Source organism: Phoca vitulina, unplaced genomic scaffold (assembly GCF_004348235.1).
Source record: "Phoca vitulina isolate PV1807 unplaced genomic scaffold, GSC_HSeal_1.0 scaffold8, whole genome shotgun sequence".
Taxonomy (NCBI): domain Eukaryota; kingdom Metazoa; phylum Chordata; class Mammalia; order Carnivora; family Phocidae; genus Phoca; species Phoca vitulina.
Genome location: NW_022589711.1, coordinates 64,937,455 through 64,955,572, shown reverse-complemented (window position 1 = coordinate 64,955,572; position 18,118 = coordinate 64,937,455). Strand labels below are relative to the sequence as shown.

The window sequence follows — 18,118 nt, the reverse complement described above, 5'->3', positions numbered from 1 at the left end:
TGGTTTCAGACGCATGCCTTGCCCCAGCAGGCCCCAGTCAGTTTCTCCTCGGTTCCCCTAGGCCACCAGACAATACACGCTTGCCTTCCCTCTGGGCTGCCGTGAAAATAAAATCAGAAGAGAAAGAAGAAGATATGAAGTGGAACAATGTGGTTGGGAAATTCCCATGCCTTTACCCTCAAAAAAAAATAAGAAAGAAAGAGAGAAACTCTCTTATAAGTAAGGCCGAAGAGAATATTAAATGCATACACTATGAGTCAAAGAAAATAGTATTAACATTTATTCATCAAAGTGGATCGTTGGTGTTGGCTTCATATGTGAAATTTCAGGGGCTGTGTTCTCTGTCAGTGCATTTGTTTCAAACCACAAGTGTCTGAGTTCTTATTGCTTAAGTACCCAGTTTCTAGGGTGTTTTTTTTTTTTTTTTTCTTTTTTCTTTTGTTTTTGGCCCTTGAGTAAGTATCCAAAGACTGGATTTGTTAACAAAGAATAAGGCTAGCCAATAGGTGAAGAAAAATAAGAAAAGTCTTCCATGATTCAAGAGAAAGACTTAAATTTTTTTTTCTTTTTTTAGTCTTTTTCTAAGCAGATTTAATTTAGAAGTCTGAACCAAGAAAAATTACAACATCATGCTTTGGCCAGCTTGCCTCAGCTTGTGTGACCAATGGAAGTCACGGGGGAAGGGAAATTCAGAGAGCAATGCGGAACTTCTCTGTCATCTCAGGGTTTCACAATACACACAGGAAACACTTGTAGCTGGCCCTCCGTTAGCCCGAAAGATTAGCTAATCCCTTGTTTCGCCATAAAATGTCTTTTCAGCACAAGGTCCTGAACTGCAAGTGGTGTGGCCGACTCACAGTCCTCCTGGATTACAGTGAAGAGATGCTTTACATTGTTCATGTTGAGTTGGGCAGTCAGGAAACTGGGCTGGTTCGGGGAGATGTGCTGCATTGACATGAGCCCCTCCGTAGCCCACCAATGGAGCAAGCTGATTCCCATGTCCAGCGTGCCCTAGAAATTCCGCAGCAGTGTTCTTAGGCGGGTATCGGATTCCTGAAGCCAAGAGATGGATTAACTGTCCAGGTGCCCCAGTCAAATTCCAACTCAGATTAATACATCGTGTCTATACAATCTTTATGTCTGTACGGTGGAGCTGTGACCTCCTGTTGTACACAGAGGAAAGATAAAGATAAGCAGCTACCTTTTACTGTGGTGGTTTCTAAATACCTTTACTACTAGCCTGCTTTACCATGTGTAGGTGTCCCACTAGCTTTTTTTTTTTTTTTCTCGACATAGTCGTGTATTTCTAAAATGCTTGGGGAAATTTTGAGATTATAATTTTTTTAATGTGTATAAAGAATTCATCACAGGTTTATTGTGCTATAGGAGGCTTTAGAGATTATCTAGTCCAATGCCTTTTATTTTACAGATAAAGACATGAGAAGCCCAGAGAAGTTAAGTGCATTGCTCAAGGTCACTCAGCTAGTTGGCCTGGGTAGATTTGCAGTGCGAGCACACGCGTAATTCTTAAACCATTCCCACAGGTCCCATGTTGTCACAGCTTCTCATTAAGCAAAGGCCCTAACAAAGAGAGCAATTTTGTCACACATTCCACATTCGGCACTTTTCACCACTAAGATGTTGTGGGGATACCACCAAGAATGCCATTGGCCTGAGATCAGCTTGGAGGGTCAGCTGCTGACAGGGTTTCCTGTTCACCGAGGCAGTGTGACAGCTGGGGAGTATCTGTCACATTTGTCTTTCTGAATAACCCCGGGCATAGATTCCGAATTGCAACTAGGACCAAATTCATGTTGCTGTACCCATCTCATCTCACAAGGTTCTCTCTCTCTATGTAAAATATAAAAATAGAAAATAAATAATAGGAACAATTAGGGTGAAGGTAAAGTTGTGTTTTTGATAGGAAAATGATAAAGATAGGTAAAGTCTGTACACAGAAATAAATATGACAAAGTCTTTGTTCAGTGTCTGGAGAAGGGTGTCAATGTTGGCTCTGAGTTGCTTAGTAGACTTAGCAAAGTGGGATAGATGAGCGATTTTAAAATTCTGAATATTCATAAGATTAAAAAAAAATCAATTCAAGAGAGGCATAGCTTTTACACACACTAAGGCCAGAGAGAATATTTTCCCCTTAAGAACATCCTCTGGGTAGATACAGCAGTGAATTCATGCCGCTATTTCTCATCGTATTCCTCCGTGCAAGCCAAAGGCACAACAACCAATGCGAATCAGAGCACGTGCTTCCGGGGAATTGAGTGTGGGAGCAAATGATGGATCTAAATACACATGGCACCGTTTAGAAATCAATAGATCACATGTCCTGCACGAAGTCTTCCGTATCTACGGTTCCTACAAACCGTCTTAAAAAATAATTGTTGGGCAGCAGAGAAAGAAGGCATGAAATAGTGAATCCAGTGAAGACTCTGGCAAAGGCTACTCAAGCTCCCCAATATCCATGCTCTCGGGTTCTTCATGGGTCAAACTAGAGTATATTTCTGTCATCTTTGTAGCCCATCCCTTCCCCGTCCTCTCTCTCTTTCCCCTTATACCCTCTCAGAGTAGTTGGATGGAGAAAGTGCTAAGCTTGGGGTTTGGCAATGTGGCAAGCACAGGATTCACATGAACTGTTAATGTTGCTGTTCTTTAGAAATCTATACTCGTATGTTCGGCTTACATGGGGAAGGCCTGAGGCAGGACAAGCTGCATCTGTGTGAATCTGGCTGAATTTCTAGCAGTAAAGCAGTTCAGGGTGACCAGGCTCTCCTCCTTCCTGCCACCGCACCTTCCTCCCCTCCCCTTCCCGCATCAGTCCCAGTGACAGCCCGTTCAGCCTTCCGACTTTGGGCCAGGCTGCCACAATCTGGGACCTGCTGGGTCCATCTGAGAATTTTGAATAATGTTCATATAGGATCCTCCTGGAAAGAGAGGCTGAAATAACAACGACCATAATTCCTGATAGTAAGTACAGGCTTTCAAGTGTATGAAGTTCTGTTTGTTTTGTTTTTTCCACTCAAAAAGCCTCTGATGATTCTATCAGAGCATTTTCTGATGGGAGAAAGTCTTACAATATTCCTTGGTAAGGCATGTTTCGGGAGAGACGATTTAATAAAAATAGACATTTTCGTATTGAAACAGGAAATAACTCAGTTTCTGAAGAACTGCACACTAGGTAAATCTTTCTTTAGGAATTTGGTGTCTTTTTTTCTTTGCCCCTGACCAGAAATATAAACATAGCCAGAGTCTTGGCTAATAATAACACCCCGATGTGTACAGACCTGGCCTTCCTCAATAGCTTGCTGAATTATTTGTGTCAGAAAGGATTTTATCATAAGTACATTTCTTTTCTTGCTCTCACATGATACGCTATTGAATTTCCCATCATACAAACTTTCTAATCTCATTTACAGTCACAGAGGTCGAAAATAGGTAATCAGCATTTAAGTACTTTACAATCTGTGAAGTAATCCGGCTATGGCTGGAGTGGGAGCAATGTGGGGCATGGCAGGAGCTCTGGACGGGGGCAGGGGGTGGGGTGGGGGTGGGGGGCCTGCTTCTAGTCGGCTCTTAATTAGCCCTGTGACTCCTACAGCTCCTTGATTTCTCATGACCCAGTTTCCGTATGTGCAAATTCAGTTTGTTTCTCAGTATCTCTCCCATCCTCATACAGTAGAGCATCCTCATTTTCTAAGTATTTTAACTTGGTTTGCCATATTGTCTTCAGTCATGGTGCAAGATGGACCAGGGCCACATATAGGACTGTGGTGGTTTTTTCTGAACCTCAGAAGTTTGTACTGGGAGGCCTGCCAGCTTCCTTGTTCTTCATCCTCTTCAGTTCTACCAAATGCTCCCTGAGCAACGAGTGATACTGGGGTTGACCTGGGCTGCTTTCTTCCCACACTCCATTCCCTTGCCTTCCTTCCTTGACTCATTCATTCATTTTTACATTTAATTTCTGTAGCACTAAAGGAACCTTCTCTTCTGAGAATATCTGTTGGGCAAGTAGTGAACAGACCAAGTGACTAAATAAAGCTGTGAAACCTGACTTTGCTTGAGCTCCGCACCAGTTCCTTAAATCAATTTAGCATTTAGCTCTTTGGTTCATCTGACTGGTTGACAACTAACTTATGAGTAGTTATCCTTTGTCACAGGAATCCTCCTCATCAAGTGTTCTGTGAGTGTAAGTGGGACTAAGGAGTGTGCTTGCAAATGGATTTAGAGAATTGTAGGTACCTTTACATTTGCAAGGTGATGACAAACAGAAGAATGCAAATTGAAAAAGAATGGGGTGATTTAGATGGTTGGGTTGGGGTTCTTCAATCAAAGATGAGACTTTACCTAGGAAAGAAGCGGGGCGGAGCTGTGTTTCCTGTCTGAGGCCGGCTGAACGGTGCAGTCAGCTTGCTGAGAGGATGTGTCCTCACACGAGGTGACCCAGCCTGACCCTCCTGTGTGTGGTTCCCCAGACTCGAATCCAGGTCTCTCCAAACCTCAGTTGTAACTTGGCTCCCAGCAGGTTTGATTCCCATGTGATAAGCCATTTGCTAATTTTATTATTTCTAGAGAATAGGAAGTGAACTAATAGCCAGAGGCTAAATAAAGCTGCACACCCCCCCCCCCCCCCCCGCCCATTCAGTTGGTGTGTAATGGGAGGTGTATGGTGTGCTGAGGAAGCAACCAAACAGCAGGGGTTTGATACTCAAATGTTCTTGCACTCTAGGTTTTGGTACTATTGTTACTGTGGTTGTCCTTATTTCTGTTTTGCCATCAATGGTGGCAGCCACCAGTGGTCATTGGATAGGCCTTGGCCAGCTTCTAGGGCGGCTGCTCTGCCCAGTGACTGGATCTTTCCTGTTAGCATGCTGATCATACTTGGAAATTATGAGTCAGTGAAATGTAGCTGTGAGCAGTGAGGGTGGGTAGATTACGAGGGAAAGTGCCGCCAAGACTTCCTGTACCGGCCCAGGGTCATTATCTTTGGGGGAAGATAGAGACTCGCTGTGGCAATAGGAACACCTAAACTCACCTGGCATCTGCTGTGTACAAAATGGATTTAGGGAGAGTGTAGGGGCACAAGTTAAAAAGGTAACAGAGTTAAATCCTATTTTGCAGACATTGGGGTGGAGCGTTGAGACTCATGTTATAATATCACAATTATTGATACCTTCAATTTGTTATTAGTCGATGAGACTCATTAACTATTCACATTTGTCTGCCCTCATTCAACTCCTAGTAACTGCAGTTACAGTCCTATTTAAAATAATAGAGTGAGATTGGTAACATTACTGATTTAACAGGAAATTAGACGACTTACATTCACAGAGCTTAGGTAATTGATACCAACAGCACTTTCCTTGTAATTTATGCACTATGATTGATTTCATTCCCCAGCTAGTCCTAAAAGAATCTCTGAAGCATATTCATATTCAGCCATCAGATTACTGTGCAAAGGAATTAAATGAGTATTACCCTGCTTGCTATCTATTCCAGAGCTGGCAAAAAGTTTCTAAGTGGTTTGGAGCTCAGAAGTCAGTCTAAAATTATAATGCTAATATAAAAGAGTTCAGCCTCAGAGCATTTCTTTGTAAGTGACAGCTGTGAATTTATATGAAGGAACCCTCTTAGTGACAACAAGGACACAATTACAAATGGGTCAATTACTTACTCTTTTAAGAGTATTTTTATAAACTCTATGTAAATATGTATTCCCTGAAATACCCTAAAAAAATTCATTCACCTATAATAGTGTTGTTATAAATGACCCATTTCCAGATGTTCATTCGTATTTGCATCTGGTATTTGTATCATAATATATGACCTTGCTTCGTGCTCCTCCACACCCCTCCCCAGTATAATTAACAATGCTGAGTACAGGACATTTGATAAAAAAGGAGTAAACACTAAATCTATGTATTCTTCCCCAGAAATCTCAGGAAACAATAGCAAAGAAGAGATGATAAACCTACAGTGTTCAAATAAATCATTATTATTGTTTTTTGGCTATTTATTTAGCAGAGCAGGCATGGTCTGGGCTCTAACTGCCTATTCCCACAGCTTCATTTACCACCATGTTTCCTCATCTGACTTGCAGTCAACCACGTGGAACAGCCCATAGTTCCTCATGCTCATCACCCTGTTTCAGGCACCAGGGCTGCTGAGCTGGCTCTTTCTTCTCTCTGGTATGCTCTTCCTCTGCTGCTTTACCTGGTAATGACTACTCATCCATCAAAACTCAATGAAAGGGTCACTGCCCTCCAAATCCCTCCATGATGCCACAGTCTCATTCAAGCCTTCCTCCTCTGTGTTCCTTTAGCAGCCCACGATTGAGCCCATCCTAACCTTTGTCACACACTCTCATTAATGTGATTGATGTGTTTATCATTCCATCAGACTGTAAGTTCCTTGAGGGCAGAGATCACTAGTCAAGTAACTATGAATTGCGGCATCCATAATAATACTGGACACAGAATGGTGGTTGATAAATATTTCCCAAATGATTTGTGAATGTAGAATGCAACTCCTTGAAAAGCCACCAGTTTATGTGATGCCACCATTTTCAAGTTCATTGTAAAATTCAATCCTAAACGTTTTGCTACATACACATAAACATACAAGCACGTATGCGTGATTGATTAAATGAGCACACAGTGCTCATTAGTGACCATTTCTACAGAGTAAAACTGGTTCAAATTCTCTAAGAAACTTGACCTTAGTGTGCTCAGTACATCGCAGGGAAAAGTGGAGTCATAGTCAGAGTTCTTGGATTTCTAGAATTGCAGGGACCCCAGGAATACCCTGGGCTGAAGATTTCTCACTGTAACGACTAGGAATCAGGTAGCCTGGAGGTCTAGAGATGTCTGCAGTATGGAATGGGCACCCTCCACCTTGAAGAAAGATTGGCTTGCTCTCTAGCATCCATACATTCTCATTTAAAAACCCTCACTACTTGCTGAGGCTAGAAAACTACATTGCTTTGAGTCCCTTGCAGCTAGGCCTCCACCAGTCAGATAAACTCCTGTGAGACTTTAATTAATTAATTTATTTTTAAAGATTTTATTTATTTATTTGACAGAGAGAGAGAGAGAGAGAGAGAGAGGGAACACAAGCAGGGGGAATGGGAGAGGGAGAAGCAGGCTTCCCACTGAGCAGGGAGCCCGATGTGGAGCTTGATCTCAGGACCCCCAGGACCATGACCTGAGCTGAAGGCAGACACTTAACGACTGGGCCACACAGGCGCCCCCTGTGAGACTTTAATTTAGAGGCGAGATCTGCCAGTTTGTGCTGGAGGTGGCTTAATTCTGAAGCCAGCAGTTGAGCTGTAGCTTCCTGATCTGATGGGGGCGGGGGGGTCTCCTGATTCAGCAGCTTCTGCACCAATGGAGATAGGCTTCCTCCTATGGGGCAGAAGCAGTTGGTTCTGGAATCTGGGAGTTGTGCCTGGGAGATCAGCCTAGAGCAATGTTTCTCAAACAATAGGCATACCCTGGAGATATTGTAGGTTCTGTTCCAGATAACGACAATAAAGTGAATATTGGAATATCACAATAAAGTGAGTCAAATGATTTTTTTGGTTTCCCAACACATATAAAAGTTATGCTCACACTATTTTATAGTCTATTAAGTTAATTTAAAAAATACTTGAATTAAAAAATATGTTATTGCCAAAAAATTGCTAACCATCATCTGAGCTTTCAGCGCGTCATGATCTTTTTGCTGGTGGAAGATCTCCCCTTCACGTTGCTGGCTGCTGACTGATCAGGGTGGTGATTGCTGAAAATTGGGGTGGATGTGGCAATTTCTTAAAATAAGATAACAATGAAGTTTGCCACATTGATTGATTCTTCCTTTTACAAACTATTTCTCTGTAGCAGGTGATGGTGTTTGATAGTATTTTACCCACAGTAGAACTTCTTTCAGAATTGAAATCAATCCTCTCAAACCTGCTGCTGCTTTATCAACTAAGTTTATGTCATATTCTAAATCCTTTGTTTTCATTTCTACAATATTCACAGCGTCTTCACCAGGAGTAGCTTCCATCTCAAGAAACCACTTTCTCTGCTCTTCCATAAGAAGCAACTCCACATCTGTTCAAAGTTCCTCATGAGTTTGCAGCAATTCAGTCCCAACTTCAGATTTCACTTCCAATTCTAGTTCTTTTGCTATTTTCACTACATCTGCAGTTACTTCCTCCACTGAAGTCTTGAACCCTTCGGAGTCATCCAGGAGTGTTGAAATCAACATCTTCCAAACTCCTGCTAATGTTGATATTTTGACCTCTTCCGTGGATCACAAACGTTCTTCGTATCATCTAGAATGGTGAACCCTTCCCAGAAGGTTTTTAATTTCTTCTGCCCAGATCTGTCAGAGGAATCACTATCCATGGAAACCATAGCCTTATGAAGTGTATTTCTTAAATAGTAAGACTTGAAAGTCAAAATTCTTTTTCATGGGCTACGGAAAGGATGTTGTGTCAGCAGGTGTGGAAATAACATTAATTTCATGGAGCATCTGCATCAGAGCTCCTGGGTGACCAGGTGCATTGTCAATGAGCAGTAATATTTTGAATATTTTGAAAGCAATCCTTTTTTCTGAGCAGTAGTCCTCAATAGTGGGCTTAAAATATTCAGTAAGCCATGTTGTAAACAGATGTACTGTCATCCAGGTTTTGTTGTTCTATTTATACAGCAAGGCAGAGTGGACTTAGCATACTTCTTAAGGGCCCTAGGATTTTTGGAATGGTCAGTGAGCATTGGCTTCAACTTCAAGTCACCAGCTGCTCTGGCCCCTCACGGGAGAGTCAGCCTGTACTTTGATGCTCTGAAGCCAGGCATTGACTTCTCCTCTCTGGCTACGAAAGCCTTAGATGGCATCTTCTTCCAATAGAAAGATGTTTCAGCTATATTGAAAAGCTGTTGTTTAGTGTGGCCACCTTCATGAATTATCCCAGCTAGGTCTTCTGGGTAACTTGTTGCTGCTTATATATCAGCACCTGCTGCTTCACCTTGCATTTTTGTGTTATGGAGATGGCTTCTTTCCTTCAGCCTCATGAACCAGCCAGTGCTAGTTCAAACTTTTCTTCTGCAGCTTCCTCACCTCTCTCAACCTTCACAGAATTGAGGAAAGTGAGGGCCTTGCTCTGGATCAGGCTTGGGCTTAAGGGACTGTTGTGTCTGGTTTGATCTTCTATCCAGACCACTCAAACTTTCCCCACATCAGCAATAAGGCTGTTTTGCTTTCTTATCATTCGTGTGTTCCCTGGAGTAGCACTTTTAATTTCCTTCAAGAACTTTTCCTTAGTATTCACCATAGCTAAGTGTTTGGTGCCAGAAGTCTAGCTTTTGGCTTGTCTTGGCTTTTGACATGCTTTCCTCACGAAGCTGAATCATTTCTAGCTTTTGATTTAAAGTGAGAGATGTATGACTCTTCCTTTCACTTGAATACTCAGAGGCCATTGTAGGGTTGTTAATTGGCTTAACTTCAGTATTGTCATGTCTCAGGGAATAGGGAGGCCTGAGAAGAGGGAATGTGATGGGACAATGGCCAGTCTGTGAAGCAGTCAGAGCACACACACTTATTAAGTTTGCCATCTTATATGGGTGTGGTTTGTGATGCCACAAAATAATTACAATAGTAACATCAAAAACCACTGATCACAGATGGCCATAAAAAATATAGTAATAATGAAAATGTTTGAAGAATTGGGAGAATTACCAAAATGTGACACACAAACACGAAGTGAGCAAATGCTGTTGGGAAAATTGTGCCAATAGACTTGCTCAATGCAGAGTTGCCACGAACCTTCTATTTGTAAAAAATGGAATATCTTCAAAGCTCAAGAAAGCAAAGTGCAAAACTAGGTATGCCTGTATAAGTAATGAAATCTATTTAGTGCAATGAAACAAGCACCAAAAAAAAAAAAAAAAAAAAAAAAAGAGAGAGAGAGAGAAAAGAGAACAAAATAGAATAAATGAAAGAGCAAAAATATCCAATTACACTGTCCCTAGTAAAAGTTAATTTGTTTTAGATAATTTGTACTTTAGTTTTATGTGTGTGCATGTACATACATCTACGTATGTGTATTCTGAGTCACAATGTAAAATGTATTTCTAGCTATGAGTCTCAGTCACAGAAGTTCAAGAACATCTGGCCTAGAGACTTACCTCTAGCATTTTTAATAATCTTCTTAATCCCTTCCTGTTTAAACTATCCAGGAGCCTTTTTTTTTTTTTAATTGTAGAACATCTGTTCTCCTGCCCATCAGGCAGCATAAAGGTATATAGATTTTCTTTTTTTAAGTTGTTAATTGTAGCGAGAGGTACATGGCATTTTATTTCAACTGACAGCTTTCCCCTATGTTTTTATGTATTTCCCTATACCTTCTTTAATAAGGACAAGATAAAAGTGTAAGGTATGAGTGTATGAGGATTCCCAACTTTCTCTGGTTCCACAGCATGATCTGGGGACCCCAGGGGGGAATTTGTGCTGGAGCCATTCTAACAAACCCCTTGGACTTCCTGCACACAACTCAGAAGGAAGGGGCTATGCCCAGAGACAGCGGGGCTCCAGGCATCCTCGGAGGGGATGACTGGGGTAACCATAAAGGTGTTGGGTGAAGTGGTCCTGCAAAATATTGTTAATGTGATAAAGAAGCGGAATAAAGATATGACAGCAATCTGTGGAAAAGTAAGATCCTGTGAAGATCAAGACAGGAACAGTTTTCAACTCTCTCTTAATTACCCCTCTGGGCAAAAAGTCAGCTGATAGCCCAGGATTAAAAAAAAAAAAAAAAATAGGCATCCCAACAATTCTGATTCTTCTTAATTAGCTTCATCCTTCCTTTATGGCAGCCTGCCGCTCAGAGGCTTTCCTGACGAGCGAGCCTGGCTGTCTCCACAGAGGGGACTTAGATCGCTGGTGGACAGAAGCACTACAGAGAGATTTCCTCAGTTTTCTCATACCGTTTGCATTTCATACTAGACACAAGTATTACCTATTCGAAAATCAAACAGCCCCGGCACTTATTCGCCCAACCATATTCCCAGGTGATGACCTCATCTTTTACTTCAGGGACTAAACTGAACCGTCCAAAGATTTTCCTCGGATTCCTGTGGTCAGCAAGTGCCTCGCTAATGTGGTGCCTGAAACGTGGCAGCCCGCTCCCTCAGTGTGTGCGGCATGACCGCCCGCAGGGTCCGTCCTCAGCCCGACTTGGAAATCTTCCTCTCCGGTTGCCACCACGTGCTGCCGCGACCGGCCCTCGCTGGCCTGGGACACCCTCCCCGGCTCTAGCCGCCCGCACCCCCGCCCGCGGTCCCTCAATATGGCGCCTTGCTCGCCTCGCTGCTGGGGGGCCTGCGCTAGCTAACGCCTCCGTCCTGTCCTCTGCTCTTAACCCCCCGAGATATTAGGGAGGACCGATAGTGACCTCAGTGAAATGAATGAGAGTTGGAATTTTGTTTCATGCCAGGTTGCAGGTCCCTCAACACTGCCACGGCGCCCTATACAGAGCAGACAGTCGGTAAATGCCTTTTGACTGGCTCAGGATATCTTTATAAATTCATGTAAAATTCAGTGACTGGGAATTCTGTGGGAGAAGTGGGGCTGCCCCTCCCCCAGCCACCCTCCTGGAAATCCAAATTTCTTAAATGAAATTTAAGAGAGCCTTAGGCTGACTCTCCTTATCTCTGCCAAGTGTTAATTATGTGTGGAATCTAAGGGGACTTCCAGGTATGGATTACAAGGGATATTATGAGGGGACATTAAGAAAGACAGCTGTGCAGCAGGATGACATTCCTTTCTAAACTTTCAAAGACCTACAATTCTCTAATTTGCGTTTGGGAGATGGACCTTTTCTCTCATACATTTCATTTGTGCTTATTGAAAAAGAAGAGATTATCTCCAAGAAAAACCCTTTGTCTGATTCGCTCTTTGCGTGATCAGGATTCAAAAAAAAATGGAAAATTCTCAATCATTGTCCCTGAACTATGACAGCTATGATATTATAGGTCCTGACATTGTCGTCTGGATCATTATTCAGCCAACACTAACCAGTGTATGCGTAAGAGTATCTCATTCCAAAATATTTCTAAAAATATTGGTTATTTTAAAAACAACCTCAACATGGGCGACCATGACACAGTAGGATAAACCGGATAGATTATTTTCTGTCCTGTGTAGTCACTTGAGGGAGTACTCTCATTGACTTAAACATTTATTCCAACTTTGTTGTCATTGCTCGAAAGGAGGCTGGGCTGTACCTGAAGGCACTTTTCCAACTATTTCAGAAAAATCACGCTCTTTCATAGTCACACCTCATTTTTTTACTCTTAATCTAAACTGTATTAGCTTGCTCATGTACCTCACTCATTCGCCAGATTTGGCACCAGACGATTTGGGGCTGTTTCCCAAAAATCAAATCAAATGACGAACATTTGCTCACATTAAAACTGTTTTTGAAAAGCAAGTGATACAGGCCCTGAAAGTGATTTCAAAAGAGGAGCCACAAAAAAGAGTTTTGAGTAATGAAATGAGTGTACTGTTGCCTGGGATAGCTTTTCAAATTGGGATGACACTCATTTTCATGTGGCAGAGTTCATACATCTCTTACAATCCATCTCTTCATCTTATATTCCTATTTGATATTTGAAAATGCACTCTGAACTGAGGAAATAGTCTTAGTGGATGAAGACTCTGGCCATTTCTTAAAATTTGGGGGAGAAATTACATCCTGCTAAATTGAAAGGCAGATGAGTACAAGGGAAAATATCATTAAAAAATTCCAGATTGGAAAAAAAAAAATACCAGATGGTGGGAAGTATTAGAACCATATAAACCTAGATTCAAACCACCACTTTACCAGTACTTGTTTGCCACTTTGGGCTTGTCATTTAGCCTTTCTAAGAGACTGCTTCCATGTCTACACAAGGGTGGTCTGTTAAACGGCACTTAGGTAGATCCTTTCATATGGAGCCTGGCAAATAGTAGAATTTTAGGTGCTCGAAAATTGCTATCTTCTTTCTTTCTCTTGGAGAATTTAGTAGACAGAACATAGTTTGTAGAAAGAAGACTCTCTAGGACTTAAAAGTCCCAAGTTCTAGTCCCAATTAATTAGCTAGGTGACCTTGATCAAGTCACTCAAGCTTTCTGGGGACTGGTTTTCAAAGTGCATTTGTAAAATTATGATATTATTTACTGTGGCAGTTAATTTTATGTGTCAACTTGGCTAGGTCATGATGACCAGATACTTGGTCAAACATTCTGGATATTTCTGTGAGGCTGTTTTTGGATGAAATTAACATTTTAATCCGTAGACTCTGAGTAAGGCATATTGACTTTCATAAATGTAGGTGGGCTCCATCTTATCAGTTGAAGCCCAAATAGAAAAAAAAGACTGACCTCCCCCAAGCAAAAAGGAATTCTGCTAACAGATGGCCTCTGGACTTGAACAGCTATATTAGCTTTTCCCTGAATCTCAAGTCTGACTGCCCACCCTGTAGATTTTGGACTTGTAAGTCTCCATGATTATGTGAGCCAATTCCTTAAAATAAATCTCTCTCTCTCTCTCTGTCTCTTTCTTTCTCTGTCTCTCTCTCTCTACCTTTCTTTCTATATACATATCCTACTGGTTCTGTTTCTCTGGAGAACTTGGACTCATACACCTCCCTCAAAGGTTTCTTTTTTTGCCACGGAGAAGAATAAAGAAGTCATGTATGGAGCACAGCCTGCTGCAGTCAGGCTGATGGCCCCAGCTTAGGAAGCATCAATTTCCTTTTCCCTCCCCTTTGCTTGTTGAGCCTCAGTTTTCTCATTTGGAAAATGAAGAAGTTAGACTCACTAGATAATTTCTAAAGCTGCTTCAGCTAGGAACATTTAAGTATCTACACGAAACTAATTGCTTGGGCTATAATATTCAAATACAGTCATGTCTAAATTGGGTTTCTGCCAAGGAAGAAAGGCATGTGGGGTGTACAAAGACTATTTATGTAGAAACAAACCCTTTCAGAGGTGTGCGAAGAGTTAGGGGGATTAAAGGGGAACTCCTGGTAGTCCTATAAATATTCTTATAAGCATTGATGCTTTCTCGGTGGTTGGAGGAAGCAAAGCATGAGCTCTTACTCTGTGCAGAAGTAACTGGGGAAAGTACCTATTTTACCTGTTAGCACATTTATGTGTGTCTCGGTGCACATATTCAAGGGACTAATTGCAGAGAGAAGAGTCATTTGATGGATTCACAAAATCTATGGCATCAAGTCGAACAACAACACTAACCTTCGATCTCTGAAAATTTAGAGTCTGACATGGTATTTGTTAGAAGGAGAAAAGAAGCGCCCCAGGTTGTGTTATAGCTATATTCTTAGCAATTCATCAGAAAAGTTCCCTAGTGTATTTTAGGACATAAGTGTTATCTCCTTTCTTAACCATGAAGTAGCGAGATACTTAAACATACTGGCTGGAGTACTCTGGGTCTTTGAGTTTTTTGATGAAATAGTTGGGAAAATCCTTTGAAAGCTCTATGGTGCTACATGAGGGCAAGTGCTTATTATTCTTACAATACACACTCAAGTGATACCCGTAGTTTGAGACTCAGGTGAAGGAAGTCTGGCTAAGAGGGCCTACTCACCCACATTGGAGTTCCATATTTTCTTTCTGGTGCATACAGGGCAATCTTTTCAGGTAGGCCAACGAGCAAAGTTAGCAACTGCTCACATAGCTTGAACTGAGAGGCTCAGACACGGCTTCTTGCTCATCAGTCCAACTGCCCACAGCCTGTCACCTGGACTCTGGACCACCAGCCTCTATGCTACTGTACTCCATGATGCATCCAGAGCCACTTGAGGCACATTCACTGTCATGAGAGCTCATTGCTTAAAAACATTCAGTGTTACTCCATTGCATATAAGATAACATCCAAATAACTTTGCATAGCATACAAAGCCTTTGAAGTATATGATCTCTGCTTATTCTTCCAGTTCTGTCTCTGCTGTGATGATTGCCCACTCTTCTGTGGCCCAATTCTGGGCTCCAGTCTGTAAACTTTCATTCTCAAACTTCCATATTTATTCAGCAAATCTTTAGTGCAAGCCTACTAATGAGTTCTCAGTGCTGGGGACATATCAGGAAATAAAACGGAGCCCACATTACAGGGAGAGACAGATGATAAACATTATGTAGCATGTTAGAAAGTGATGAGAACTATGGGAAAAAGAGAACAAGACACGGGGACTTAGTTGTGCTGCGAATGGGAACGGGAGTTGCATGTTATATAGGGCGATCAAAGTAGGACTCTCTGGGAAGACAAAAGAACATTTCAATTATGTCACACTATTATAATGATAACTAGCTGATAGAGGAGCAAGCCATGTAAGCATCTTGGAGAACAGCCTTCCAAGCAGAGGCAACAGCTATCTTGACCCTGGAAATGGTTATTGTGTTTGAGAAACAGCAAAGATACTAATGTGCTGGAATGCAACGAGAAAGCAAGAAAGTAGAAGGAAATTGGGAGGGGGTAGGTGGTAGGACCAGACGGTAAGGTCTTGACTGGCACTATCAGGCCTTTGGCTTTAACTCTGAGTGAAATGGGAAGCCATCGGAGGGTTTTGTGCGGGAGTGACATGACCTGACAAATTTTCAAAGGACGCTTTGGCTGGTGTGCTATGTACAGACTGAGGTACAGAAGTGGGGAAACCAGCTGGGAAGCTGTTGGGGTAATCAGGTAAGAGAGCAACATGGTCTAGACCAGGGTAACAGCAACGGAAGTAGTAAGAGGTAGTCAGATAAGGGATCTATGTTAAAAGCAGAGACTACAGGATTTGTATGTGGACTGCTTCAGCATTCAGGAGACAGAAGACGGGTAGAGTGGAAGAATCAGCAAGGAGATTGGGATGGTACAACCAGTTTGGGAGTGGGGAGGGAGAGGGCACAGGTGAAGGAGGCAGTAGAGGTAGCATTTTAGATGTGAGGGGAAGAAAGTATTTCCAGAAGGAATCAGTAATCAATTATATCAGATACTGCTGCTAAGTTCACTAAGATGGTCCTGAAAACTGCCAGGTAAGTTTAACAATACGGAGATCATTGGTTACCTGGAGAAGAGCAGTTTGGGTGGAATGCGGTAGTGAGGAGTAGGGGAGAATGGGAGAAGAGGAATTGGAGACAGTGAGTCAAGACAATCCTTCTGAGCGTTGATTAGCAATAAATGGAGCAGAGTAATAAGGAATAGCTGGAGGGATAAGTGAGGTCAAGAGAGGGTTCCATGATCACACGGGGTAGTGTCATGCCTTCATGCCTCTCTTCTAGACTCTACCTGGTGGACTTCCACTTTTTCTTGAGAGCTAATTTAGCTATGTCTACACTGAGCTTTCTCTACTGTCTGTACTCATTCATCAAAAAGGACTCACTGCGTACTTGCTATGAAATAGACCCTGGTCTGTGAGCTGAACAATGAAAATGAGCAGGATAAGATCTGATCAGATCTCTGCCTTCCTGGTGGTTCTATTCCAATGGGGAGACAGAGAATACAGAATCAAGTAAGTAGAGAAATAAGAGAAGTGATCACTGTAGATTATAATAACTGTTTTATAGGCCATGAGCTGGGTCATGTGAGAGAAGGTGAGGTGCGATGGTCATGGGAGGCCTCTCTAGGGAGGTGACAACTAAACTGAAACCTGAAGAATACTGCTATGGACGGAATGATTTTGTCCCCCCCCCCCCAAATTTGTATGCTGAAGCCTTCATCCCCAATGTGATGGCATTTGGAGGTGGGGCCTTTGGGAGGCAATTAGGTCATAAGTGTGGAGCCCTCGTGAATGGGATTAGTGCCTTTGTAAGCTAGGACCTGAGAGAGGTGATCTCTCTCTTTACCATGTGAAGACACAGCAAGAAGGTGTGTGTCTGCAAACCAGGAAGCGGGCTCTGACTGGACACTGAATCTGCCAACACCTTGATCTCAGACTTCCCAGCCTCCAGAACTGGAAGGAATAGATTTCTGTTGTGTAAGCCATCCAGTCTGCGATGGTAGCCAGAACAGAGTAAGACAGACACTGAGGAGCCAGTCCCAGGAAGGGCCAGAAGAATCTTCCAGGCACAGAGAATCAATTCCAAAGGTAAAAGCCTTCAGGTAGGAAGGGGCGGGTGGTGGAAGAAGAAAAGGAGGTCTAGTATGGCTGGAGTGGCATGAGCTGGGAGAAGGTGGTGTGCATGCAGTACGGGACCAGATTATAGAAGGCCTAGGATGCCTGCACAGGGGTCTGAGTGTGGGGAGAGGAGGGTGGTTTTGGTGGGTCGTGGCCGTGTAGATGGGGACAAGTGCACGGGTGGCGATACTTTTGGAAGTAAAGAAGCTGGTAGATTGGATGTGGTGAAGGAGAGAAAAGAACAAATCAAGGATTGCGTCTATGGAGTGAGCAGCCAGGTGGATGTGGCACCGTTATCTGGAAGAGAAAGAGATTTACAAGCAGGAGCAGGTGGGGGATGATGTGGGGGTGGGAGGAGAGAACTGGTTGGAACACAGGCATCAACGAAACCTGGAGAGAACCTGTTTCAAGAAGCTGGAAACTGTTTAGGGGCCTGGGTGGCGCAGTCGGTTAAGCATCCGACTCTTGGTTTCAGCTCAGATCCTGAGCTCAGGGTCGTGAGATTGAGCCTGGCTTCGGGCTCCGTGGCGCAGAGTCGGCTTGGGATTCTCTCTCTCCCTCTGCCCCTCCTGCTTGTGCGCTCTCTCTTTCTCTAAAGTAAATACGTAAGTTAAAAAAAAAAAAAAAGAAATTGGAAACTGTCCACCAGGTGCAGTGCTGCTGAGAAATGGTGAGGAAGGGAGAGCGGGAATCAGTCTCAGTGCTGTGGCTGAGCACTCAGTCTATGGCCCCCAAGCTAGTCTAACCTCCCTTCATTTCTGCCTTTCTCCTTCATTATTTGACAGATTGTCAGAGGCTCAGGGCTTCCTTTGATGTTCATCTTTGTATCCCTGGGCTCAACAGGGTGCCCAGGGAATGGGGTAGATTCAGGAAGAGTTCCCAGTTGGAAATAACCCTAGGAAGGAGACAGCCAAGGTGCTATCAGCTGAGAGATCAGCTGTCAGATGCCAGAGTGAGTGGGGAGGGCCCTG

General features: G+C 42.9%; 1 long non-coding RNA gene across 1 annotated transcript in view; it reads left to right on the top strand.

Annotated features, from left to right (window-relative positions):
* Positions 1–18,118, top strand: part of LOC116634056 — a 552,552-nt gene that overhangs the window by 90,705 nt on the left and 443,729 nt on the right. The window lies entirely within an intron of this gene.